Source organism: Suricata suricatta, chromosome 1 (genome assembly GCF_006229205.1).
Source record: "Suricata suricatta isolate VVHF042 chromosome 1, meerkat_22Aug2017_6uvM2_HiC, whole genome shotgun sequence".
Classification (NCBI taxonomy): Eukaryota; Metazoa; Chordata; class Mammalia; order Carnivora; family Herpestidae; genus Suricata; species Suricata suricatta.
In genome coordinates, this window is record NC_043700.1 from 109,296,600 (window position 1) to 109,324,200 (window position 27,601).

At 36.9% G+C, this 27,601-nt stretch overlaps 1 protein-coding gene across 1 annotated transcript in view; it reads left to right on the forward strand.

Annotated features, from left to right (window-relative positions):
- Window positions 1-27,601, forward strand: part of DKK2 (dickkopf WNT signaling pathway inhibitor 2) — a 100,554-nt gene that overhangs the window by 59,392 nt on the left and 13,561 nt on the right. The gene's annotated exons all lie outside the window — the stretch shown is intronic.

A 27,601-nucleotide genomic window follows, 5' to 3' on the forward strand; every position in this document is an offset into this window, starting at 1 on the left:
TCACTGCTAAATCTAGAAGGATGGCATTATAGAAACTCTGTTTCTCTGATCCAAGTACAAATCAAGAAGCTCTAGGTAATGAAGATCTATCTAGGTAGTAAGTGAAAAAGCAGGAGTTTTGCTCTGTAATTTGTGAATAACATTGACAAATTTTGCTTCTGTGAACTGGTTTGTTCCTCGATGTAAAGATGGGGGTAAAAAGGAGAGGAAGGGAAGAAAGAAAAAGAGGGAGGGAGGGAACAGGGAGATACACAATTCTTTAAATTCTCAGGTGTAAGAAATTACTAGTGAATTATCCTTGAAGTGACCAGGTTGTATTTCAGGAGGTTGTACTCAAAAGGGTATATTAGCAAAAACTTTCTTATAGCATTACCAGCCTGAGACACTTAATTCTTTGTACCAATTAACTAGCATCACAAATGGATGGACACTTCATCACAATAGATTTAGAGTACTAAAGAAAGTAGTCTCAGGTTGCTACATCTGGATTTTTTTCAAGGGTGGAAAATAAAATAATGAGGATACCAACTGGGCCACCCACTGCAGAATGTGGGTGACCAAATGAGCCAAGAGAACCTCTAATGAGTATTTACTCCAAGGGGCTCTGCATGTAAACTACTTCCAGACTGATGTGGTGCCAAGCTTAAAGGATTAAGTCTTTCAATGGCTTTTGTTGATCAGCAGCACGGCATCTAGGAACAAAGGAGGGGCCTCCTTATTAAACATATCAAGAATATTACTTTCAGGCAAGAATAATGCAAAGAATGGATCAAAGAACACTATAAAATAGATGGAAGATGGTAGAAATAAGTAATAACAGCATCATTCATACTCTGGATTTAGGGTGACTAGATTTAGTGAGGCATTATTTTTCAGAAGACTTTAAAGCATCGCTTAACATTTATGTGGTCTAGCCACGTTATAGGTAGTTGTGAACATGTCCTTGGGTTTGATGATCTTGGGAGCATGAGTTTTTCTGCTCTGTCTCATCAATGTGCCATTAATCTTTTGGTCTTTTCCTACTTTAGCATTAAAGAGTATAGATGTAGGTTTTTTAATAATTATTTTGGAAATATATTAAATTGAACCTTGCAGTTATTATGGTTTTAATAATATAGAAAGCATGAGGAGTAATATAACACTGTTTTCTTTTAGGAGAAAGAAATTCATGACACAATGAAAAAATATCTGCAGGGAATAGCTCAATATCGCTTAAAAAGTTAGTGGCTTGGTTTGTCCTGACTCAGGGATCTTGCATATCTCAGACAAATCCAATCCCTCAATGCCATGCAAATGACAGGGTGCATATGGAAAATCACATTCTCAATATGTTTACCCAGAGAAAACACAAAGCAAGAAAATGTTTGCACACTGTGACAAAAGTCAGGGCTAGAATAGGTTCTAAGATGGCCACCCAAACGAATGTTTACTTCTGTAAAGCAAAATAAAACCTAATTTGGTATTTTTAAAGGTTCAAACATAACAACAACTATTTGATTGGTTTTCCTTCCTGTTTCTAAATAGTTGCATTAACATTTGAAAACCTTTACTTTTTCAGTCCTTCTCAAAGAAGTAGTCAGTTGCATTTAGTGGCTAGATTTCCTAAGAAACACTCCGAGGTAAATTGTGGTGTTGCTTCCCCCTCTTTAGGTACAAACTAGCCTTATGTTGATGAGATTCTGAAACTGCGCTGTCTTGATGAAAGATTTTTCCAATGATAATCAATACTAGTTTTACCACAATCCAAACATTCTAGTAATAATGTAATAAATACATGATGATCATATTGATGATGGTGGTAATAGTAATAATTGAGTACTGCTCTTTGCCAAGCACTTTGCTGAAATTTTCATATACATCATCTCACTGAATCTTCAGAGTGATAATGGCAAAGATAGATAACTTTATTCTTTTCTAAATGGACTAACGGTTGGATACTTGCACTTATACACATAGTCAGAGGGCTTCCAAAATTTTTGTTTATTTACATTTGTAATTTAACAATTCCATAAAGTGCCAGAAAATGTTCTCATTTCTTTACATCCATTGAGTCATTCAAACCTCACAATAGCTGTGTGAAGTAGATAGCAATAATGTCCCCATTTTATAAATGTGAAAAGTGAAACTAAATTAACTGTTACAGGTCATGCATCTGAAAAGTGGTAGAGCTGGGATTCAAAACCAAGCCACCTGGCTAGAGTACTCTAAAGAGTGACCCAGACTCAAAAATACACATTCTGAGGGAAATAATCACAGTGGTTGGATTTTCATAAAATTCTATCCGAATCAGAATATCCCTGAAACTGTGTGGGAAGCCGCTCCCTCCTTTGTTCTGCAGCCAGCTCTAGAGTAGACACAGGAAGTTCTCCAGTTCTTCCGTCCCTGGGGTCGAGTCCCACTTAATGGAGCTGAGAGGAAGGTTGAAATTATGAGGGTGGGAGATATTTCTAACCAAGCTGAACTCCTGGGGAGTTTCTGTACTCTAAAGGATTCTGTGTCTTTCTTTTGTCAGCTCCTTTCCATTGCCTATATGAGTCACTCCAAGTTGGTTTTTTTCCTCCCAGCATGCTTTACTTTGGAAAGTGGTAGGATATTTCTCTCACCTGAAGCAAGCATTTAATGTAAATGTCAAAAGCTTTCAAAGGTGGTATCGCTAAGGACCAGAAAGCAACAGAGATGGTGAAAATACATCACAGGGGAAACATATTCCTTCTCCTTTTTTCCCCCAGCTATCTGCCCTCCCTCATCTGCTGCCCACTTACTATACTTGATACAAGTTATGCAACTGATTTTCAGTGTAAAACTTCTTAAATTCTGGAGCCAGTATGGGGCTGAATTTCCTGGAGGGAGTGGTGGAAAGCATGGGAAGGGAGAGGTGAGGAAAAGCGGGCACCAGCACTATTGACAGAATAGGTCCTAAGAGTGAGGAGCCCAGGAAAGTAGTCCTGAAGGAGAAGTGGGAGTACCTGGGATGGCCTGGGATTTGTGGGACAAGAGAGAGGACAGGGCTCCCAAACTGGAGGCTAAAAACGTAAGCATAGGCAGGGTGAGGGAAGCCAGCACCGTACTCTAAGCAGAGATAATGAACCTGCTTCTTTGGAAGTAATTGACTCCTAAAAAAAAAAAAAAAAAGGCACAGCCTTATTCTCGAGGAACCTAGCACTCAACTTAATTCCAGAAAGGAACTGGGATTTGTTTTAGGTCAGATCCTTGAATTTCTTCTTGAGCAGTTTTGTTTTACTCCAGGAGTGTCTCTAAGTTGACCAGTTACGCTTCTGTGAAATCCAAATTGGCAACGTGGGAAAGGGAGGAAGAATATGACCATATATCTTGAGGGAGTGTCTTTTTATCTTCTCTTCAACGGGGGAGTCAATAATATTAACTCCTTTCTTCTTAATCTGAAGGAACGACAACCAGAGCCAGCTCTTCAATTTTCTGTAAATCCCATGTGTGACAACAGCTTAGGAAGCTTGCCAACATACTCAAAGCCAAACTGCCCAGAAAGCCATATGGAAAATGAAAAATCAATTACCTCATTATGCAGCTCATTTTATGCACTATGCATTCTGCTATCTGTTGGGCACACCATGTTTCACACCGACTTGAATTAAAAATAAATATGTTCGCAATAATCTTAAGAATATAAAGCATGGCCCCAGTATTTAGACTCTTTTCATCTTTAATCACAATAAAGACCCGTCTGGGTGGAGAGAGAGAAAATGATACATATCACACACACACACACACACACACACACACACACACACACATATGCTGGAGAGGGGGTTGATATATGAACTGGTTATATCGCTTTAAGCAAGTTATTTAACTATCCTGGCCTTATCATCCCTACCTATAAAAATGACAATAGAATCCAAAATGAGACAAGCTCTGGAAAAAGTTGAGGAGGCACCCAGTGAATGGGGGCTCTGTTTGACCCACATAAATCCAAATCTTGTACTGCTTACTCTGTCTTGCTCTCTGATGTTTCGCTCTGGCTCCCACCCTCCTTCCCTTCTTTGTTTTAACAAGCATTTATTGACTCTATTAAGTGCCAGGCATTGCGTCATTATTCTCTTCAAAATCTTTCTGTGTGTGAATTCCTGTTTCTTCTACAATGAACCAATGAGGTCTGAGTCAGCCTCATCTCACTGCGTCACCACCTTGCTCTTATGCCTTGGGACACTCCGTTCTTTCTGCCATGCTGTCCTCATGGTGCAGGGACTTTACACAAACCATTTCCACTCTCCAGAACTTTTCCTTCACGTGGTTCGCCCTTCAGCTAGTTAACCGTGAGGCAACCTTCAGATCTCAGCTCGGATATCACTTCTTTGGAGAAACTTTCTCTGACCCTTCATCTGGATGAGGTTCTCTTGCTGTGTGCTTCTGCAGCACTGTGCCACATTGACTCAGAGCACTTAACTCCGCTCATCATATTTATCAACCTCTACTCCACCAAATGACAAGCACGATAAGAAAACATCGTTTGTCTTCTTCCACCGTTGTGAAGCCAGTGCCTCCCAAGGTGCCTGTTCAGCTTAAGTGCTCAATTTTATTAGCTGGATGAGTGAGTGAGTGAATAGTGAATGAGTTGGTCCACTAACACACTTCACTGTCATCAATTTTTGTCCCTGTTCATGGTTGTAATGCTTAAAAAAAAAAAAAAAGCAATCCTTCTTTGAAATAAAAAAAAAAATCATGTACTTCTGTACTACACAAACGGGCTCTAATAATGAGGATAATTCTTTGAAGACAGTTCCTTATTGTGACCTTTTCTTCCACTCATAATCTATTATTAACCAGAAACCTATGACTGAAAAGCCTGGTAGTTGTGAGACAGCCTCCAGAGACTTCTGACTTGCAGGCTCTGCATTAACATGCATATTGTCTAAAGAAAGAAAGAACCCAGAGGCTTACAATATGTGCTTTCAAACATGACTATTTGTGAACAATGGTCAAGACATTTAGTTTACTTCCTACCAGATGACATTTAAATAAAAAACATACGTACATTCTTGGGAAAATTAGAATGGCTGAAAATTCAGAAGGGATGGAGAGTTAACTACTAATGAGAAAACCCCCAGGAAATTGATGAGGTTGCTATTCAGTTGCTGTTCCTGTGACTGGAGTTGAGAGCAAGGCTACATACATTTTGGGATGTAATGCATATTCCCATGTAAATTCCATTGTGTGTGAAGAAAATGAATGAATTGCACGTTGTTCTTTAAACTCAGAGTCTGACTCCAAAGGTTGGAAACATTTGTTATTTTTCTTTAGCGAAGGAATATTTTGTCATAAAAGGCAACTTTTTACTGCAGTCAGTATATTAGCTACTGCTTTTTGGTGAATTCTTGTGTTAAATTACTACTTGGTCATTATTTTATAATTTCAATCACCTTATTTAACCTTAAGTTAATTATCCATATCGTATTACAAATATCTAATCCTAACTTCATTTGAAATTGTGCACTTTATCCAAATTATTTTTAAATCTTAAATTGCTTATGTATTGTTGGTTTTTTTTCACTGGACTTCAAATACAATCGAGGACTTTTCAGTGGTATTAATATTCTTTGGAAGTAAATTGGAAAAATTATATAAAAAATCAAAAGCAAGCAAAATAGGTTACATGTATTAAATCTTATTTTTGGTGGGGTGTTTCAAATAGGTTTTACTGCTTTTTAATTAGGAAGACTTGCATAAATAAATTTTGGCTTTGACATTCTTAGGAAACTTATTTCTGCCAAATTTAAAAATAACTCATTAGGCTCACCAAAAGGTATTTTACCATGGTTTCAACACAATGGTCGATATTCCAAAAAAAAAAAAAAAAACAAAAACCCAAGAAATATTCATTATCTGGATAGTAGCAGAACATGATAAAGGTATATTTCTATTTTGTCCCTCTAAAACTGCTTTTTAGGTAGTAATTAAATGTCAAGAAATAAAAATATATGACATAAAGTAAAAAGGACAAAGGAATATAAGAAAAATATGGAAAAGAAAAAGCTTTCTCCTTTTGCCTTTATTCTATTTTAAATAAAGTTGGTTGAATAGTAATAAAAACACATCAATTAGGGTTTTCCAAAGAAACAGAATAGGAGAGATATATAAAATGTTTATAGATATAAATATATATAGATATAGATGTATAGACATATATCCATATTTCTGAATCTATATCTATCCATCTAAATGTAGATATAAACATATGTCTATTTTAACCAGAAACATATGTATCTATATCTATGTATATTTTGAAAGAAATTGGCTGACATGATTGTAGAACTGACAAGTCTGAAATTCATAGACAGGGAACTCAGAAATGATTCTCTACTCTTTGGGCAGAATTTCTTCTCTGGGAAACCCTTGAGTTTTGCTCTTAAGGCCTTTCAACTGATTGGATGAGGCCCACCCACATTTTTCTGGATAATCTCCTTAAAGTCAACTGACTATAGATGTTGATCATATCTGCAAAATACTTGCATAGGACACCTAGATAAACCAGTGCTTGATTAAATAATTGACTACATTAGTCTGCCAAAGTCAACTCACCAACACCAGGTTGCTTATTAGTCTCCAACTTTCTTATCTGCTCTTCATTGGCTATTCAGTTTATATTCCTCTTCTATATTTTTTAAAAAAGATTTACTTATTTTTGAGAGAAAGAAGACAAGCAGGAAAGGGGCTGGGGGTAAGACAGAAGATCTGAAGTGGTCCCCTTGGCAGGTTGGTGTTACTTAGGGACCCCTTCTCAGAATAATGTTTAATGTTTTTAAAAATATTGATTGATTGATTGATTGATATTTTTTGAGACAGAGCACGAGTAGAGGAGAGACAGAAAGAGAAAGAAACACAGAGTTCAAAGCAAGCTCCAGGCTCTGAGCTGTCAACACAGAGTCTGATGCAAGGCTCAAATGCAAGAATGTGAGATCATGATGTGAGCTGAAGTTGGTCACTCAACCAATTGAGCCACCCAGGCACCCCTCAGAATAATGTTTAAATAAAATAGTAGAGGTAAAAGAAACAAAATTACATTGAAATATGATTAACCAAATTTTAACGTGTTTATATACTGAATAACAAAATCTAGATCTAGGTTTAATAACTACCATAATTTTAAAATGGTGATGAGAAGAAACAGTATTCTGAGATCTAGAAATAACTGTAATGTGATATGAACGTGTCTGTGATTTCTATTGTTGACAGAGTCACCAATACTAATACCACTGTGATCCATTGGATGCATTCACAGTTGAAGGGCGTGTAGTTAGAATTTAGTGGAAATAAAGATGTCATATTTTCCCAACCAATTCAGAGACATCTGGCTAAGAACCAGCCAATTGTTTGATTAAGAAAAAAAATAATGGTTTGATCAACTAAGACTTAGAGATTATCTGTAGAATTAATTTATCAAACTTCACTAGATATCAGGAGTATAATAATAATAGCACTAGCTAACACGGCACCTATCAAGTGCCAGATATTGTCCTAAGTACTTTTATATTTCACATCACATCATTCTTAGAAAAAATTTCATGAGGTAAGGTTTTACAGATGCACAGAGAGGTGAAGTAACCTGCCGAAAGTCATACAGTTTTTTAGGTGATGGGGCCAGGTCCATTACAGTCTTTTAACTATTCTGCTATATATTGTAGTTTTCCTTTGTCCATTGTTTTATTTTTATGTTTTCAGTTTCCAGTATTCAACTGCAGTTCAGCAATAGATGATCCTACTGTCTATACATCAGAAGGTCAATCGTAGCTTAACAATATGTCACAATGTATATGTCATTCACCTCACTTCATCCCATCATCACAAGTGTGAGAACAACATAATATAATATTTTGAGAGAGAGAGAGAGGGAGAGCACATCCACATAACTTTGATCATAGTATGGTTATAATTATTCTATCTTATTATTAGTTATTATTGTTAACCTCTTACTGTGCCTAATTTATAAATTAAACTTTATGGTTATATATGCATGTATAGGACAAATATAGTATATATAGAGTTAGTTGTGTACTATTGTCATTGTTTCAGACACTCCCAGGGGGTCTCGGAATAACTCTCCAGTGGATAAAGGAGGACTACTATAATTCATAGCTTGTTTCTTTGTATTTGAATTTTATGGGAAATAATGGAATGTCAGCATTATGTGAGAAACTTTTTTCAATAGAAAAAGTTTAAAAGTATTTTGAATATCTATAAATTTGCATAAGGGGTTTACTCTTATCTAATTCATAAATTGTAATAACTAAATTGTTCATGTCAGAAGCCCAAGAAATGCTTACAACGTAAGTCTATGAACATAGACCAATGGAATAGAATAGAGAACTCAGAATAGTACCCACCATTGTATGGCCAATTAATCTTTGACAAAGCAGGAAAGAGTATTGAATGGAAAAAAGACAGTCTCTTTAATAGATTGTGCTGGGAGAACTGGACAGCAACATGCAAAAGAATGAAACTAGACCACGTTCTTACACCATACACAAAAGTAAACTCAAAATGGATGAAGGACCTGAATGTGAGACAGGAAATCATCAAAACCTTGGAGGAGAAAGCAGGAAACAGACTCCTTGATCTAAGCTGCAGCAATTTCTTACTTGATACATCTCCAAAGGCAAGGGAATCAAAAGCAAAAATGAACTGTTGGGACCTCATTAAGATAAAAAACCTTCTGCACTGCAAAGGAAACAATAAAAAAAAACTAAAAGACAACCTATGGAATGGGAAAAGATATTTGCAAATGATCTATTGGATAAAGGGCTAGTATCCAAAATCTATAAGAAACTCACAAAACTCCACACCTGAAAAACAAACAATTCGGTGAAGACTTAGGCAGAAGACATGAACAGACACTTCTCCAAAGAGGACATCCAGATGGCCAACAGACACATGAAACAATGCCCAACGTGATGCATCATCAGGAAAAAACAAATGAAAGCCACACTGAGATACCACCTCACACTGGTCAGAGTGACTAAAATGAACAAATCAGATGCTGGTGAGGATGTGGAGAAACGGGCACCTTTTTACACTGTTGGTGGAATGTAAACTGGTGCAGCTTCTCTGGAAAACCGAATGGAGGTGCCTCAAAAAAATTAACAATAGAACTCCCTTATGACTCAGCTATAGCACTGCTAGGAATTTACCCAAAGGATACAGGAATGCTGATGCATAGGAGTATATGTACTCCAATGTTCATAGCAGCACTTTCAACAATAGCCAAATCATGGGAAGAGCCTAAATGTTCATCAACTGATGAATGGATCAAGAAGATGTGGTTTATATATACAATGGATACTACATGACAATGAGAAAGAATGAAATCTTGCCATTTGCAGTAATGTGGATGGAACTCGAGGGTATTATGCTAAGTGAAATAAGTCAGTCAGAGAAAGATACCATATGTTTTCACTTCTATGTGGAACAGAAGAAACTTAACAGAGGACCATGGGGGGAAGGGAAGGGGAAAAACAGTTAAGGAGAGGGAGGGAGGGAAACCATAAGACACTCTTAAATACTGAGAACAAACTAAGGGTTGATGGAGAGTGGATGGTGATGGGCATGGAGAAGGGCACTTGTTGGGATGAGCACTAGGGGTTATATGGAAACCAACTTGACAATAAATTATATTAAAAATAAATAAATAAAATAAAAAAAGAAAGTCTGTGACTATTAACTATTACCAGACTTTCTTCTTTTCTTTTAGTACAAGCTGTTGGTGGTTGTAAATTTAAGAGTTTAAAATTTCCTTACAAGATTAAAATATTTTAAAAATTATTGTTATATGGTTTTTTGACCCTGTTGGAATTCTAGAACCACGTTGTTATGAAAATTTCAAGATCTTACAAATGTTAATAAGATTAAAAATTAAGGAAAACTAACATGGTGTTAAAACATAGCTACTATAATTAAATATTAAATATTTTTCAACTTTAAAAATTTAGTAGAGGAGACAACCCACAACATGTACCAACTTTTCAACAAGTTCAAAATACACATTTTTTCCCCTAAAAGATTTAATGAGTTTGGGTTCACTGTTTTAGAACACAAAGACATTTAGCCAATTCTTAATTTTTCAGCAAAAGGGGAGGTGAGGTGGCATACGGATTTCTATGTAGTAGAGAGCTAAAATTAGCACTCAATATAAACATTCTCTGTATCAAGATATTAGTTAAGCTTCTAACTAATAGATGAGTTATTAAAATGGAATTCATCTCTTCATATAGTAACTAGTCAAAAGAGAAAAATTCATGGGTACTTGGGTGGCAGAGTCAGTTAAGTATTTACCTCTTGGTTTCAGTTGAGGTCATGATCTGGTGGTTCATGGGTTTGATCCTGCATTGACAATACCTGCTTGGGATTGACTCTCTCTCTCTCCCTCTCTCTCTCTGACCCTCCCCTGTTCTTTGTCTCTCAAAATAAATAAACAACAAAAAAAGTCTTAGTAAGAAAAAATTCATATAAAAAGAGAAAAATCAAATACTTGGATTCCATAAATATGCATAATTATAATGAAAAATGAACACACAATGACTATAGATTAAGTCATTTTCCTTACATAGAGAAGGCTACTGACAATAGAATGAACAAACCAGTAGGGAGGAAGGAAATGGGAAAAATATAAACCTGGCCATTTTATTTTTTAATAATTTAATTAATCATTATTATTAATTCATAAGAAAGATAATTTAAATAGTTATAAGCATTTTTTCTAATTATAAATTATAACTGATATGAAAGAAAGTTTACACATTGTATAACAATATGAATGTCAATATAAAACACTTTGAAATTTCAGACAGTGCGTTTTAAGGCTTGTTGGCCAATTATTTAATGAGGCATGAATCAGTATTTATAAAATAAATGTATAATAGATATCTAGACATCCAAGTTCTTCTTTCTGCATAAAACTAGTTTTATCCTTTTGTCTAAGCTTATATGCCCTCAGTTCAGTTTTCATGCCAATGAGCAAATTGTTCCATAAATTGATGACATGTTGGGCAAACTCAGAAATCACATTTCAAAAAATTACTTGAGCTTCATTGTGCATGAGCTTAAGTAGGAAGGGAAAACTAGTTTCACAAGGGGCAAAAGAAATTTTTGACTGAATAAATGAGTAAGTGTAAGAGAAAGAAGAGTGAACTGCCAATCATAACTTTTTACATAACTTCATTTTTGCATCCTGCTACTGTCATGACTTTGCTCATATTTTTAATTTTTACCTTATTTTTTATTAAGCACATTCCATATTAAAGTTAAAAAAATCTCATTAAAATGCAACCATTCTGTTCTTGTAATGAAGTTACTTATGGGAACTTTTTATACATTTTGGTCTAGGTTCTATTTACTCTCCGCATCCTCTTAAGAAACATTTGAAAAGTTAGGCATAAAGAATCAAGTAGACTTCCCAGATAAATGAAGAGATTTACATGAAAAGGAAAGGGATAATTTCCTTGCATTGAGTACAGCAAACCAGTCATTTCTTAGTAGCATGAAGACCAATTTTCTAGAGTCCCTAAGAAAGAAGAATGAGACCAATCAAGAACATGAACTTATGTGAGGCAATCAGGCACTCATAAAAGCAGCTTAATGTAATGAATTTTTGTGATGTGGAGACTTGGGATATTTCATTCCTAATCCGCCAGGAAAGCCCTTTTATATGTTTGGAATATTTTCCCACAAAGGCAAATAAAATTGTTTTTTTAAGACTCCTTGCAATTGTAGAAAGTCAAATACAGTAACTGGGCATATATTTTTGGCTTTCCAAAATAATGTCTGCTTGATATGATCAACTCTTAAGAAGGGAAATGTAAACATATGTCTGTATTTAATGCCATTTTTTCATCTCTTAAATTCTTAATAATAACCTTTCTGTTCATTTTGTTTTATTTGTGGAATGGAGGAAACATGAGGAAAACTGAATCTATTAGGCAGGAGGGCTATTGGTTGACCTGGATACCAAAAATTAGAAGCAGCTGTGCTCAAGTGCTTACTTTTTGCCCTCTTTGGTTAATTAAAGTTTTACTAAACTATAACCTTTAAAAATGATGTTAAGCGTGCATCCATGAATCCAGGCTTCCTTTATAGGGCATACATATATTCAGTATAGTAAGACTTTTGCTTTTTTAGGTCATATTTGTGGTTTGGGGGGAGTTATAAATGAGATTAAGAGTCACAATATCACACATATTTCTTGAATACAGGTCCAAATCTTATAAATTATAGGTAATGGGTTATCCAGGTATATTCTCATAGATCTTAAGTTTGCATTTATTTTTTGATCCCTTAAAAAAGGATTTTGATTACTATACATGAACTTGGGATAATTGTATTTTGTTAATAAAGCTCCCAACAAAGATAAAAGTAAACCAATCCATGCCAAGGGCTGTGACATAATCCGTATGTAATTTATATATTTAGTAAACCTTTTAATGTACATTATCATGTTAAGAGTCGTTTCTATCCTAGATCATAGAAATTGCCAAAATGTTTTGCAATGCAGACAATTGTGAATGAATTCTCAGTTCTTTTACTTTGATAGAAGTGGTCAGCTATATTTTTTGAACAGTTCTTGCTCCTTTCAAAAATGCAAGTAGAGTATCCCTTAACAAATTTGGACTACATCCTCTTACTCCTTAAATTAAATTATCTTCAGAGTTCATGTATTCAATAATTATCCACTGATTCTCTTCTATGTACCCGAAACAGTATCATAAATTTGCTTATAATGATGAGCCAAATACCTTACTTGCCTTTCGGGAAACTTCTAGACAGCTACAAGAGATTGTGATAAACATGGCAATAAACGGAACTGAGTGCAGCGGGTAACGGGGAGGGAGCTCTGTTTCTGGGGCTAGGGTACAGGAGGGCTTCACAGAGGGGTAATATTCACTTAACTTTTCACTGGACTATGCGGTAACTTAAATGTAGGGTTTTTCTCTTTATCAGTATTCTGTAGTTAATAGCAGTGGTTTACCACCAAGAAATGTTTTACATTTGCTCTCTTTGTATTTTTGATTACGACAAAAATAGAATCATTTGGCATATTTAGATTTAGCTGCAATTTCACCAAGGTTTCCGTGGTATATCAGATAATTGTTGACCTTTACTGGAAAAAAAAAAGTAGTTTACATCTCCCTTGGTATTGTCAGATATGAAAAGATAAGTGGTGAATTCATGGGTGATGTGTTCTATGTATTGGGTGTGAATCCACAGAAGGTAAAACAATTGCCCAATAGACACATTCTGGTGTGTTGGTTCCTTGGCCTGCCCTATAAAAAATTTTTATGTTTTTTGTTTATTTTTGAGAGACAGAGAGAGACAGCGCAAGCAGGGGAGGGTCAGAGAGAGAGGGAGATACAAAATTTGAAGAAGGCTCCAGGCTCTGAGCTAGCTGTCAACACAGAGCCTTACACAAGGCTCAAACCCAGGAACCGTGAGATCATGACCTGACCTGAAGCCGGACACTTAACCCAGGCACCTCTGCCTACCCTATAAAAGCTTTCCAAATTTCACGCTTGGGCCTAACAAGTGGTCCCAGTGATGAGTCTATTTTTAAAATGTATTCACCTTACATTTACCTTCAGAGGGTTTTAGCTGTCCAAATACTTTACCTTTCATACTTTGGAAGGATAGGAAAGAAATAAGGGTAAAGAAGAGAGGTAAAAAAGCCACTCAGCCCTTAGTCTTTGGAAGGGCATACATATAACATTAAAAGAAAAAAAAAAACATTACATTTCCAGTAAGTTATTATTTTCAAAGATAATTAACATTAAAATCTGTCTTGCTCATTATTACTTGATTTATGAATTAAAAAATTCCATTGAGAAGTCTTATGAAGTTGCCTCACTGTGCAATTTCCCAAGGCTTTCCACTTGAAGTAAAGCAGTGTTATTAATTATGAAGTTGTGAGGTCATATTCCACAATGGGGAAACCCCGCCGCATTGTCCAGAAATGTTTCCATTCCAGTCTCTACAGACATGGCCTTCTATGTAGCATTGATGGTGATTTCTGTATACTGTGAACTGCCAAAGACCTGCTTTACTCTATTACATAAAAATGGGCATTTCTCAAATGATTCAGGCTGTCATGTGCAATAATGGAGCAGTATATCAGAGAATATACTGTGTCTTGATTAGAGAATTATAGAATTAAAGAATTATAGAATTTAGGTCTTCTCTCTCTCTTATTTTCCTACAATAAAAATAAACTTGTAGGTAGTCCAAATGGAAATTATAAGTGATGATAATACTATGTCAAGCAAAATGAACCAGCCAACAAAAGAACACAAACTCAAAATTCATATGCACATTTCAGCACTTTTAGATAATAGCTTACTTCCTCAATCTTTTGTCTGTGAAATTTTAACTGGCATGGTGGTGACCCAGGCTACCTATGAGAGAGGATACAGCTTTCCATCAGAGGTGATTTTTTTTTTCCATTTTAGGGTTTTCATGTAACTTATTGAGAATATTAACACGTGTACAACATTTGCAGTGTACTTTAAATAACAAGTTATCTCATTTGACCACTCAATAAAATAGTAAACAGATAGTAGTTAATACTCATTGTGTATTTGTGGAACCACAGCTTGGCTGATAATTTGCAAAAGATAGGCTTAGACTCTGTCTGTGACTTGGATTTTCCTCACCATACTGCACAACAGGACTTTTATTCCAGAAGAAAACTAGATGTCAAGAGCTTATGGATAAATGGAGTAGCATCATAAAGTTAGTACAAATTTGAAGTCTAAAATATTTGCTTTTGCTTACCTGAAAGTGATAAGATTGTGCTATATTATCATAAATTCTATGCCCCATGATTCCGTGATTCTGGAATGCTAGAGAACACTCTGAATTCTCACTTGTCTCTTCCCTATGTTATATTGTGACTTAAATGTGAGTTTTCTCTTTATGTAAGTCATTGTCTCACATGGACACAGAAAAAAACATCTCAGTCTCTGAGCATCTAAGCTAAGGGAAGAGAAGATGGGGTGGGAACCTCAAAACTTTCCCTTTTCATCTATTGAGGGAGGCAACTCATCTATAATCTTGAAGGCATCACTTGTAATTGATCCTCCAAGTGGTTGTGATTAAAGCCTTCTTGGTCTCCCATTTTTCTTTATTAAACACTTATTACTTTGTTCTTTTCATGTATAGCAGAATCACCAGGAAGGTATAAACACAGTTTACCCCAGAAGGGTGTTCTAGCCACCCCTTTAAATCTGTGCTACAAATATGTTTTTGTCTGTTTTATTTCCATAGAGAAAGGTGAGGCTGAATCCCCCCTTTGGAGTAGTAAATACAGTGATGGCAATGGCCAGCACTCTGCTGGTTGTCCTGCTAACAGCATCTCAAATCTTACATTAACATCTGGTGTTCTTAAGCTTAACAGCTGGTTGTCTACAGAAAAATTTGAATAAGGAGTTGAAACACAAATGGGAATACCACAAAATAAAAGTGGTTACCTAGGAGGAATACCAAGAAATAAGCAAGCTAAAGCAGGAAATTAGATGCCACTTGCGAAAGACAGAGAAATATATCAGATTAAAAAATAGATAAAAGATAATGTGCCTCCCCCAAAGTGAAAGAAAATGAAGATTGTGAGTTTAAGTTTTGTATTATGTTAACAAGCAAATTGACCAACATCTTGGGAAGTTGAAAAATCCTGATTAGATTTTGGAGACTTTGGACTAACAGTAGCTGACTTGGTTTTCAGAATCTCTACATATACTAGCAGAAGTGGTAACCATGACTACCAGTTCAGTTCAACCTCTTGAGAATCACTAGAAGGTGTTCAAAGATCAGGAAATGCTCGAGCCTTCCCCGAGAAGTGATTGACCAACTTTTAACTTACTTCTATTCATGGAATTAAACATGGTGTTGTTATATTTGAAGGATTTGAGGCTATTTTTATTTTTAAGAAGATTATTTTTACTTGATCGACTCACTAAGTACATAACAGACATTGAAGAAGTGCTCATTTTAAATGATAACAAGACAAATGAAAGTTTTGGTATCAACATGACTCTTCATGTTTAAGGGCACAGGATCTGATTACTTAAAAAAAAATTGTTGGGCCTCCTGGGCAGCTCAGTCAGTTGGGCATCTGACTTTGGCTGGGGTCAGGACTTCATGGTTTGTGGGTTCGAGCCCTGCATCGGGCTTTGTGCTGACAGCACAGAATCTGGAGCCTGCTTCGGATTCTGTGTCTCCCTCTCTCTGTTCATCCCCGCTCATGCTGTTTCTCATAAATAAACATTTTTTTAAAAAAAGTTGTTAAGAGTCGGTGATTGTTCTTCACCTTCATCTCTTGAGTTGGAAAGTTCATTAAATTCCCAATTTCTATAGTTAAAAACAATTTATGCTATAACTACTCTTGTGTTAGATGATATCAGAATATCTAAAATCAAAATAGATCCTTGTTTATAAGGAAATTGACCAAAGCCAAATGGAAGCTTTCTTGTGGCTTAGGATACAGTCACAGAGAAATGACTAAAACCACTGGACTAATAGGAGTCTAAAACTTGTGGTGAGTAGATTTAATAGGCAGAACCAGAAAAACTGAACAGAAACAGAAAGGGAATTAGAGTTTTACTTGATACAGGGGAGAACAATTTAGAAACTTGTTTCCAAATGGAATGGACAGCCCCTTGAGGTCATAATTTCCTCACTGGAGCCAAGGCTGGATGGCCACTTGTCAAAGATACTGAATACAAGTTTCATGTTGAGTTAAATAATTGCTAAGCTCACATCCAAACTCAAGATTTAATTTTCTTGTTTACTCGACACTGTACCAAAGGTAGTAATTTCCAAACTTCCATTTTTGCTTAATGGCATTTTGAAAAAATAAGCAAATAATTGACTACATTACTTTCCATTTAATGCAAATATTTTCACAAAGGATAAACACATCATTTTTAAGAGCTATATTTTTGGAGAAAATTTTAAAACACTAAAAATTTTAAAGCCTAATTACCTGACTTTCACCACCTAGAATTAAGAGCTTTTTAGTGGTTTTCCATATTTGATTAAAAAATAAAATGTTAGAGTTTAACATGTTAAACTTTATTATTAAGAATGGTCTGAACACTACTTCCCTTCTTTCTCTCTATCATCTCATCTTGCACTCCTTTAGTCACAGGTTCTATTGGTTTTCTTTTAAAAGTTTTGAGCCATGCCTTTTACCTTTTTGGAGGATATTTAAGGAGAAATAAGAACGTCACGAGGAAGAGACAGTACTGATTGAATTTTAGTGAGCTTGTATATAAACACACACTTAGGACGCCAAAAGTGATCTAGAAGATGCTGGGCCATGAATAGGAAATGTCTGGAGTTGCAAGGGACAAGTTTTAGTCATCATCGTTTAGAATGCCATCTGCACCAGACAGTCAAAGCCATAAATGTAAGTAGGGTTCTGGAGTGAAGGATTCAATAAGAATATTTAAAATCTGAGGCCAAAGCTGTTTAGAATTACTATGTTAGGTGAGAGGATGGAGAGAAGTTATTTAAGACAAGGTGAAGATTCAGGATGATGGCTATAGAAACCAAGGGGAAAATGACTGTCCATAAAGGACAATCCTGTCCTGCAGAAAGAGTAGGAAGTGACACCTTAAATTCAGCTCTTAGAGGGTAAGTATACCCAGGACTGATGAGTATCTGCACATTGAGAGCATCAGGTTTCAGGTTAAATGATGAAATGAAGAATGAATTAGTGGTCAGAAAGAGGAGACTGTATGTGCAAACAACTCTTTCAAGAAATCTACTCATGAAAGAGAGAAAGAGCAGATAGAGATTTGGTTTCTCATAAAAGATTTTTCTCAAGGGAAAGAAAATTTGATAGTGGGTGGGAAGAAATAGAGACTACATTATCTCTTTTTAACAAAACTTTCACCAGTCAAACTCAGGAAAACAGTTTATTCTGGTAGTGGGGCAAAGTTTTACAAGAGAAAGAAAAAGCAACTGAAAGAGGGAGAGTGTTAGGAGCCTAGAATAAATAGAGAGAGGGAGGAAAATGACCTTTTTAATGATAGATGTGCAATACTATGTTTATAAAATACATCTGTTCATTTCTTTATTAAGCATCTGCCCTATTCCAGACATAGTTCTAGATGTTGGAGATGCAGTCATAAACAAACAAACAAAAAATATCCCTGCCTTCATCATGCTTATATTTCAGTGAGGGGAGAGATGGTCAGTAAGTAAACATTAAAACTGTAGAGCATGTTAGATGGTAAGAAATACTATAAATAGGGGGAAATAAAGTGGCAAAGGAGGCAAGGGGCTAGTGGGTTGGGGTGTCAGGGGAGCCTCAATAATAAGGTGACATTTGAGCAAAGATTGAAGGACAGGAAGGTGTCAGCCATGTGGTTTTTGGGGAAAAGCCTTCCAGGCAAAGAAAAGAGCACGTGCTAGGCCCCAAGTTGGAGGATGCCTTTGCATGGAGACCTGTGTAGCTGGAGCAGAGTGAGCCAAGGGGTGAGTAGTAAGAAAGTAGTAAGAAGAAGTAAGTGAGTAGTAAGAAGAAGGAAGAAAGGAGAAAGAAGTAGTAAGAACTAGTAAGAAGGGCTAGCTCATGTCAAACAGAAGGGGCTCTGACATTTATGCTGAATGAGATGCAAAGCCCAAAGATAATTTTAGCCAGTAACTGACAGGATCTAACTGTCATTTCAATAGGCCCACTAGGGCTGCCATATTGAGAATAAAATGGTGTAAGAGAATTCTGGGATGGAGGGCAAGGATGGGAGGCTTGGAGCACAGCACAGCAGTGCAGATGGTGAGAAGAGGTTGGATTCTAAAAACACTTTGAAGAGAGAGATGACTGGATTTGTTGATGGATTTGAAGTTAGGACTGAGAGACAGGAATCCAGGAGAGCTCCAAGGATTTCAGCTTGACAACCACCATCGTAAACTTGCCATTTACTGAGATGGGGAGGACTGCTGTGCAAAAGAAATAGGGTCGCATTTGTAAAAATTTTTTGAAGACCTGGAGAATCATCCCTACGGGGTCTTCACAAAACATATGTATCTGTTGGAGCTGGGGTTTTTTTTTTTTTTGATATTCTAATTTGGAATTGCACTGTTAAAATTTTGCAATTCAAGACACATTATACGCTATGCAGAAGCCTCACACACAAGTTATTGCTTGTAAAGCACTTAACACAGAGAGTGGTACATAGTAAACTCTCAGTAAATATTGGCCCTTGTTAGAATATTTTGTAATGCCAGGCTGTGTTAACAATGATAGCATTTCACATTTATCAAATGTTCTGTGTAGTTATCTAGTTTGTTTCATGAGGTGCAAATGAACAATAAAATAAGGTGTCATATTATTTCTGTAATGCTAGAAAAAAAGCAGATTAATGACAAATCACCTTGGGAAATTGGGAGATTTTTTTGTTAGTTGCAACAGATAGCCTGCTAAAAACAAAACACAAAGTCAAACTTTTTTTAGAGTGATTTCCATTATTCTACAGATGAAAAACTGGAGGACCACAATGATATGTACAAAGTCTATCTGCTAACTGATGGTACTCAGGAGTTGAACCTAGAATTTAGTCTCCTGACCTTTAGCAACTTGGACCACAAAATGTTAATCTCTTGTTTGAATAAAAAATCTCAGCTGTACGAAGATTCTATGTGTTTTTAAGAAACTGCATCTTTATTTATCAGAGCTATTTCCTTCTCTTCCCCAATTGTTTGTGCTATTATATTATGTATGGGAGAAAATAAATTAAAGTCATAGCAGTGTGACCAGAGCTGTCATCTTCTTACCCAGAGTAAAAGAGTCAAAATAGCCACCCACCCACAGAGCAGAGATCTAGAAATGTGTGGGTAATTCAAGTCACCTGGTACCACAGGCTCTGCAGGTGTTTGTAACACACACCCTTTACTGGTAAATGGTTTCCTGGTGTTTCATTTAGTCCCAGTGTCACTGCATAAAGAGGGAAGTCTCAGACATCAAAGGAAGAAAGAAGATTAAAGGATCCCAGCACTTTAGAAACAAGACCTTGTCAGCTCTACCGTTTACTCTCCTGAAATGCCCCTCCTCACCCAACCTCAAGCTAAATGACCAGGAGAGCATGCACAGATCTGGTAGGCAGATGTTGAAAGATATGTTGGCTATATTACAAGTTGTCGTCTGTACACATGTACACACATGGGGGAGGGGTGGTCAAAGAAAATGATTTGGGGTTGATGCTAAAACACTGGCATCAACTCATGCAGGGAGCCAGGAGAGGAGGGGGTATTCTAATCAGTGCTTTTAAGACCTTTTAGTGGAGTTAGACTATGACATTGGCATGAAACCTGAGTTGGGTAAGAATTAACCTATGCGTAAAGCTCTGTCCATAATGTCAATAATGTAGGTTTGCTTCCTAGTCCTATATCTAGAAGTGCCTCAAATAATACTAATACTAAAAGAAGCCCCCTTACCTTTGATATGTAAACTAATTCATTCAACATTGATTGACTACTCTTTGCCTGGCACTGCGTGTCAGACTCATGATAGGAGATACCTCTCCCTCTTCCATTTTTGAAGCACAAACTTTACACAGTTTTCAGTTTCTCGGGCATGCTGGGAAAAATAATAAGCTTAGCCAGTCCACAAAGGACTGATTTTCAGCAAGGAATTAAGAGTCTAATCTATGTGGTCATTTTTAAGTGGTTCTGTTCCTGGATCTGGCACTTGCTCTCTGCTGGTCAGGGAGCGGCAAGCCTCCTATGCTGTAGAACTGAGAGGTAGTGATGCCTACCCGAACTGTTTAGTGGGTATGGCACCGGAGGGCTGAAGTGATGGAAATGTTTTGGAACTAGAAAGAGGTCGTGCTTGCTCAACACTGTGAATGCACTAAATAGTATTGAATTATTCATTTTTAGATGGTTAGCTTTATAATATGTGAATTTCACATCAATATATTTTTTTAACTGCCTACCCACCTCACCTCCCTAATTGGCTGAGAGAATGTGCCTGAAAGCTCTTTGCCAGTCAGAAGGTGCTCTGCAGATGTGAGTTTGTGGGAAGGCTATTCAGAGAGTAACTATTCTTAGCTACTTTTATTTTTCCTGAAAAACAGAGAGCCCTGTCATTTCAATTAGACAGATATTTCACAAGTGTTGCCAAATAATGTGGCATTTTAAAGAAAACATTTTATCTTTCCCTCTCAAGCAGCAGCCCTGGGATGAACTGGGGATGGGCGGAGGGAAACGCCAACTGCAGCTGATGTAGTTGGTATCAAGAGTTACAATCCTTCACCTCTGGGTCACACATATACCACCAGTTATTCCAAAATCAGAACCAAAACCAAAAAAGACAAACTAAGAAACTCCAGGTACTTAGAAAATTTCCACTCAGTCTGATATCAATGCTTTCCTCTTGCTTGCCTTTTCTAAGATAATGGGGTTCCTACATGCCCCCTGAAAGAAAATGGGCCCAGAGTAAGTGTATCGTTAACCACGAGCATCTGATTACCCATACAAGCAATGTCTCATTTCTGCCCTGTGTGATTCTCTTAAGGGCAGGGACCATGTCTTGGGCATCTCTACTACCCCTAAGATGTCTACATGAGCAGCCTATCAGTAATAGTCAATGGATGGCAATGGCCTGAGGTGGGTGTTTTCCTGTGGGCTCCAGGGATCTTTCACTCTGGAGATCAGAGCATCAGAGGCTGGAGCACTAATTCATGAATGCAATGAATGCACCACTACCTCCACTTAGTAAACTGTAAATAATACAGTTTGGGATGCTCCAGTTTATTCACATTATCAGAGGTCTTGTCAGCCTCATTAGCCTTATCAGAAGTTGTGTTTACAGCCTCTTCAAGGCAAGGATGGAATCAGAGGAAGGAGAGAATTTTGACTCGACATTGTCAGGATCCTGCCTATGCTTTACGTGTGGAACCAAGTGATTTCATAAGGTGTCTGGAGTTGGCTCTCCTTAATCCTTAGAGTTCTGCTAAGTTTCAGGAGTTCTGTAGTTTCTTCCTGCTGGAAATTTCAAGCGTAGACAAAAGTAGAGAGAATAGTATGAATGACCTGCCATGTACCCATCCTGTAGCTTTGATCGTTTTTAATTCATGCATACTCTTCCTTCATCCACACTACCCCACTCACCCTTTCTGCAGGGCATTTTAAAATAAATCCTCTATACATTCAGATTATTTTATCCACAAATATTTCCATTTTCTTTAAGAGAAAAGAACTTTTAAAAAATAAGTGCAATGCTATTATTAAAACTAAGGGTTAACAACACTTCCTTAAAATCATTAGCTATCCAGTATGTAGAATTCTTGAAGGCCTACGGTTTTGGAAATTACCAAGCAGAAGAGTGATTATCATCAAAATTTGCGATTTGTAATGAAGACCAGCCGTTGGTCTTCATTCATTTGTAAAGTGACATATCGATAAAATACCTAGGCAAATTCTGAAATCATTTTTGTAAAAGGCACATCTGCAAAATATCTGTAGTTTCCAGAAGCCTGTAATTTTCAGGGTCTCATGAAAATATGTGCAGTTTGTAGAGCAGCTCTAGCAACTGTGGCATCTGTTAGCAGGAGGAGGCCTTCTGGCTAGTGAGATGGTGAATTTAAGGATCCACGGCTGGGCTGAGGTTATGTGGAGAGTTACTGAACTCTAGTGAGAAATGTGAAAAGCTCATCCTCACCACACCCAGGTTATGCACCCAAATTCCCAGACAATTTTGGTATTATTTTCAGCAAAGTCTGTCCTCAATGAAAACCATACTGCTCTATCACTGGAAACACATTTTTGCTTTTGATTGGGTATTGGTTGAGGACTCAGCAGTAAACCCGCCAGACAGCAGGACATGGGTGTGTATTATTATCCCAACTCTGTACATCCAAATATGTTTATCTATCAGTGGAAAGATCCCCCTGCAGATATTACCAGATGAGAACACATGGATGTTAAGTAAAAGTCTCCCTAGAGTGTATAAACATATGTTGGCAGTTGTGACAGAGGGAGTTAATTTGTTAATACTTAAGGAGTTCACTGCTTTGAAGACAGGTAGCTCTATGTACATTTATTGTTAAATATTAATATTAATTATTATTATGTAATCAGTAGCTGGATGATTACTGTTTTAACTGATTCATTCTGTAAAACTCTGTTTTAAAGCTCTGTCATTACTTTTTGGAACATTCCCAGAAAGCAGAACTGGACTTCTTAGCAAATTTGCTGTTAGTTATTTAATATTCCTCTATAAGAAAGATATTCTAAGGTTTCTAGGAATCATCATTTTCAAGTTGTAAACAGTTTTCAATGTACCATTTGCACAAACACAGCTCCAATTCTCATTACTATGAGATGAGTGGTTTTATTTCATGAGTTTATTCTTGGCTTTTCCAGACCATCCTGTTTAAAATCCCAGGCAGAATTTGATCAGTGTGTATTAGGCAGTGCTGTGCTTAAGAAAGGGAGATGAAAAGCAGCACATGACCAGATCCTCATGCTTTTGATCTGTCCTCAGAAAAGAGCCTGGATAGTGCTGGGGTTTGTAATAAAAATCACTTCATCCAATGTTAATGTGGAAACAACTTGACTTGCCCGCGTGAATGAAGTTCTGGTGATCTCATTTAAACCCAGGGAATGTTAGAGTCAGACCATAATCCATCCTGTCTGATACCTGCTGTGCCCAGGTGTGGCTATGTCCTCTTCGTACAGAACAAGGAGATCCAATCACTCTAGTCTCTTGATTGTGAAGCTAAACAGTACAGGAGTCTTATAGAGACTCAACGTTTTCAAACACACAATGACATCCCTGCCTGGACTCAAAACATGTAGCAAACATCTAACCTAGAAAATTTGACCTAGAAGGTAGAATTCTTATTTCTTGCCTCTTTGCCCAGGCAATAGGCCCATCTCATCAGTCTACAAATGCCAAATATAAACCTATCTTAGGGTGAAGAAAGTGCTTTGTAAATTCTTTAAGTTTTTAAACTTGGGAGATGGGTCTGAAAAGTGTATGGGTGTCTCTAAAATTCTAATGTGTGGACATAAGGATGGAGCTGTATTGGTTTGTACAGAAATATTAATTGATTTGAAACAAATTTGGTTCAAAATCTAGAAGTACTGTCCACATTTTTCTGGTAAAAATTGGCATTGCAATGAGATTTAACTAATTTAACATGGCTGGTAAGAACCTTGTTTAGCTCAGTTTCATTAGGGTCACAAACAAGTCATAAATCCCAAAAAATGCATTGGTGTGGCATTCCATGAGGCACACATTCAGAAAAAAATCACTTTAGTTATTAGGTACAGATACTGGTTGCTATATTTCTGTGACTAAGCTGTATCAAGGAACTGAATCCCCTTAGTATTCCATCTATATGCCTCCAAGATGTTTAAAGGAAGTCATCATGAGCTACTCACTCACCTTCTTGCTTCTTTGCAATAACACCTCATAGTGGTAGTGGTTAACTAGGAACACTATCAGGTATGATCCACCAACGAGAAAATTATTGAGAGATAAAGGCAAAGAAAAGTTAGAATAAAGTATGTAGGATGGAGTGTTACCAGCTTCATCCGATCCTCAGAAGTACTCAGAGTCATAGTTTCTAATCCACCAATAGGCTTAAACAATTCCCTGAAGACAATTAGGGAAGAGGTGAAATCCAGAGCCATTACTGTGAATGGCCACTAGGATGGCATTATTGCCCTGGCAGAGATCACTGATAGCACTTAGAAATGAAAGAGCCTACATTTCACTTTAGGTAAATTACATGTGAAAAATATCATCAGCTATAGGAATGTAATGCAAAGGAGCTGATGAGAGTACTAGAAAATGTGAATCTGAGGCTCGAAATGACACAGTTGAAGCCAAGTTGCTGGCTGGAAACTTACTCACCAACCAATCTCCTTTCTTCTTAAATATATAAGATGTCCTTAGCTATACAGTTGTAGGTCATGATGATTTATGTAGAACTTAGCGGAGGTTGAAAAATCTATTTCAAAATATACAAAAAATCACTAATTTCCAAGTTCCTTTTTCTTTTTTTTTAACCATCTTCTCATGTGAGCATTTTTTGTCAACTCATTATACAGATCTCCAGACAGTGTTACAACCAAACATCATTCATTAATTCATTACCGGACAAAACATGGAATGCTGTTATTCCAGGCATTATATGACCACTGGGGTTACAGGATGAAAGATTATTTCTGTAATCAAAGAGTATAAAAAAGACTTTAAGAGAGCACATTCTAGATCATGGAACAGATAAGCATGAAATATTAACAGGGAGTAGGTGAAATGGGACATCCAAATCAGCTGGAAGTGAGGAGCCAGCCAAGAAGTTTTCCTAAAATAAAGTCACTTGATATAATCTCTGAATGGTGAATTGGACTTATCCTGATGAGGAAGTAAATGGAGAAAAGGTATTCTTGGCAGAAGAATATGTGTAAATGCCCCATCATGAGGGAGTGTGGCTAAAGGATGTTCAAGTAGCCCCATAGTGCTGGCATGTGTAATGCAAATGCTGGGGAGGTAGATGGGGATCATGTGTCATGCTGAGAACAAAAATGTGTTCTGGTCATCTTTTCTGTGACACAGCTGCCTTCTTAAGTTAAACCAAACAAAACCAAACAGGACAGATTTTAGATAGCATTCCAAACTGTTCTAGAAACCCTGTAGTGATGGATGGGAGTGAAACATTTTTGGAAAAAACAGGATTACAGAGCAACCCTAGCAAGGTTGTATAAAAACTCTATTAGCCATTTGGCTAATGAATTTCATTTGATATGTTTGCCTAGACTTTTGATTAACCAACATAGCATTAGGGTTGTGCTGAGGAAGGACAACTCTACCCCAGTCCCCAGAGCAGGTGGGGTGGAGAGTCCTTGCTTTTCTAGTTACATTTCACTTCCCTTTCCGACCCTCCTTCACCCATCTCAAACGTTAATGCCCCATATTTTCTACAAAATCTGCTGGAATGTGAGGCCAGACTTAGAGGTGTTAAAAAGAGTCCAATGCCAGTACATCTGGGGATTCTTAGTCATGAATAAAGGCCAACAAAGGAAGCAGCAGAAATACAGAGGAGCATACTCTTTGCACAGTCTGGGAGGACCAAGGAATGGAGGGGAAGTGACTTAAGCCCAGAGACATGATTTTATTTTTTTCATCTAGTAACAAATCATCTGACCTCCCTTGCACTATTGAGAATGTGCTGGTCACCACACCAAAGCAGATGAATGGGATGTGGGTGGCGTGGGGGGACCAACGTCTTCAATGTGTTTCTTGGGGATTACTAACACATTGAGTATGTCATCATAAGATGTACCACATTTCTGAGGCTGAGATTTGAACAGGAGGGTCACACAAACCAAAGAATCTGTCATCTGGCTTATAATTTCCTCCCTTTCCAATCCTCTAACAAAGCATTTAAATAGAATTTTTTGATAAAAGTAGATTGTAAATCAGCGAGTGATGTCTTTATGCCATGCTGTTCGCTCAATGTAAGTTTGCCTTGTCCTTGCTGACCTTCTCTTCTTTCTTCTACCCAATAAGAATTTAAATTGGTTTAGAGGGGTAGAAAGGCTGGTAAGTAAGACCACGTGTGTATCAGGAGATCGATTGTTTTTTTAAAACAGTATTTTATTTTAATAAACAACATGTGGTCATATAATTGCTATTATCAGACACTAAAAATAAAAATAGTCTCTGTGCTGGGGCTTTTGAACGCAATCATTTTGCAAATGTCTGAAATAAATGAGTAGCCTTAGCTATTGTAATTCCATCCTACAAAAAGTCAGGCAACGATTCAACCTGGATGCTTTAACCCTTTTGTTACATCAGAGACTTTGAGACTGAGTTCAAACTGTCTTCAACATAGTTTGTCATGATCTTTGGAACCCCAAAATGACAATATGAGTGTATTTTGAGTGTTCCTTTAATGAATTTCTATGTGAGACCTGTCCTATCATCAGAACATTCCATAAAAATAAAAATGAAGTTGAGACATGAGGCACCAATTCTAACCTGTTTCACAGGCTATATAAATATTGGCTTCGGATGGCTAGGGGAAGAGTCAAGCTGGGAAATGGGAAAGAATAAGGATGGCAAAATAAGGAATGAAATGACTTCTATTCCTTTCACTTCAGTAACAGACAAGTTGGCTTATCCAAAGCCCAGGAGTTAAAGTCCTTCACTATGCTGTGCATGTAACTTGTACTTGTACTCCCTCCATATGTGGGTAGTGTGTCATGTCATAAGGATTCCAGTCCAGGACTCTTCACACACGTACTTTTTATTTTCTTCCAAATGCAGAGGTAGAAATAGAGGAGTTAATTTGGCAGAATTCTTGTTATATTTGTGAACCACTTCTGTGTCCTGCTTTTTTAATGTAAAGGTTTTTAGTCAATTCAATCTTTGTGTCTGTCACGATTAAGTAAACCTCTTGCTCCAACTGTCTGGGAATTACGTGTGGGGCCCCGCTTCTCCTCAAGTCCTTGCTTCTCATCCCAGCCCACCTGGAGGGATAGGACACTGCCTGCCTTCTTGCTCATGACTCTAAATTTGAATAGTAATGTTTTGTAGTTTCAATTAATACTTATACAGAGCCTAAAGTAGCTC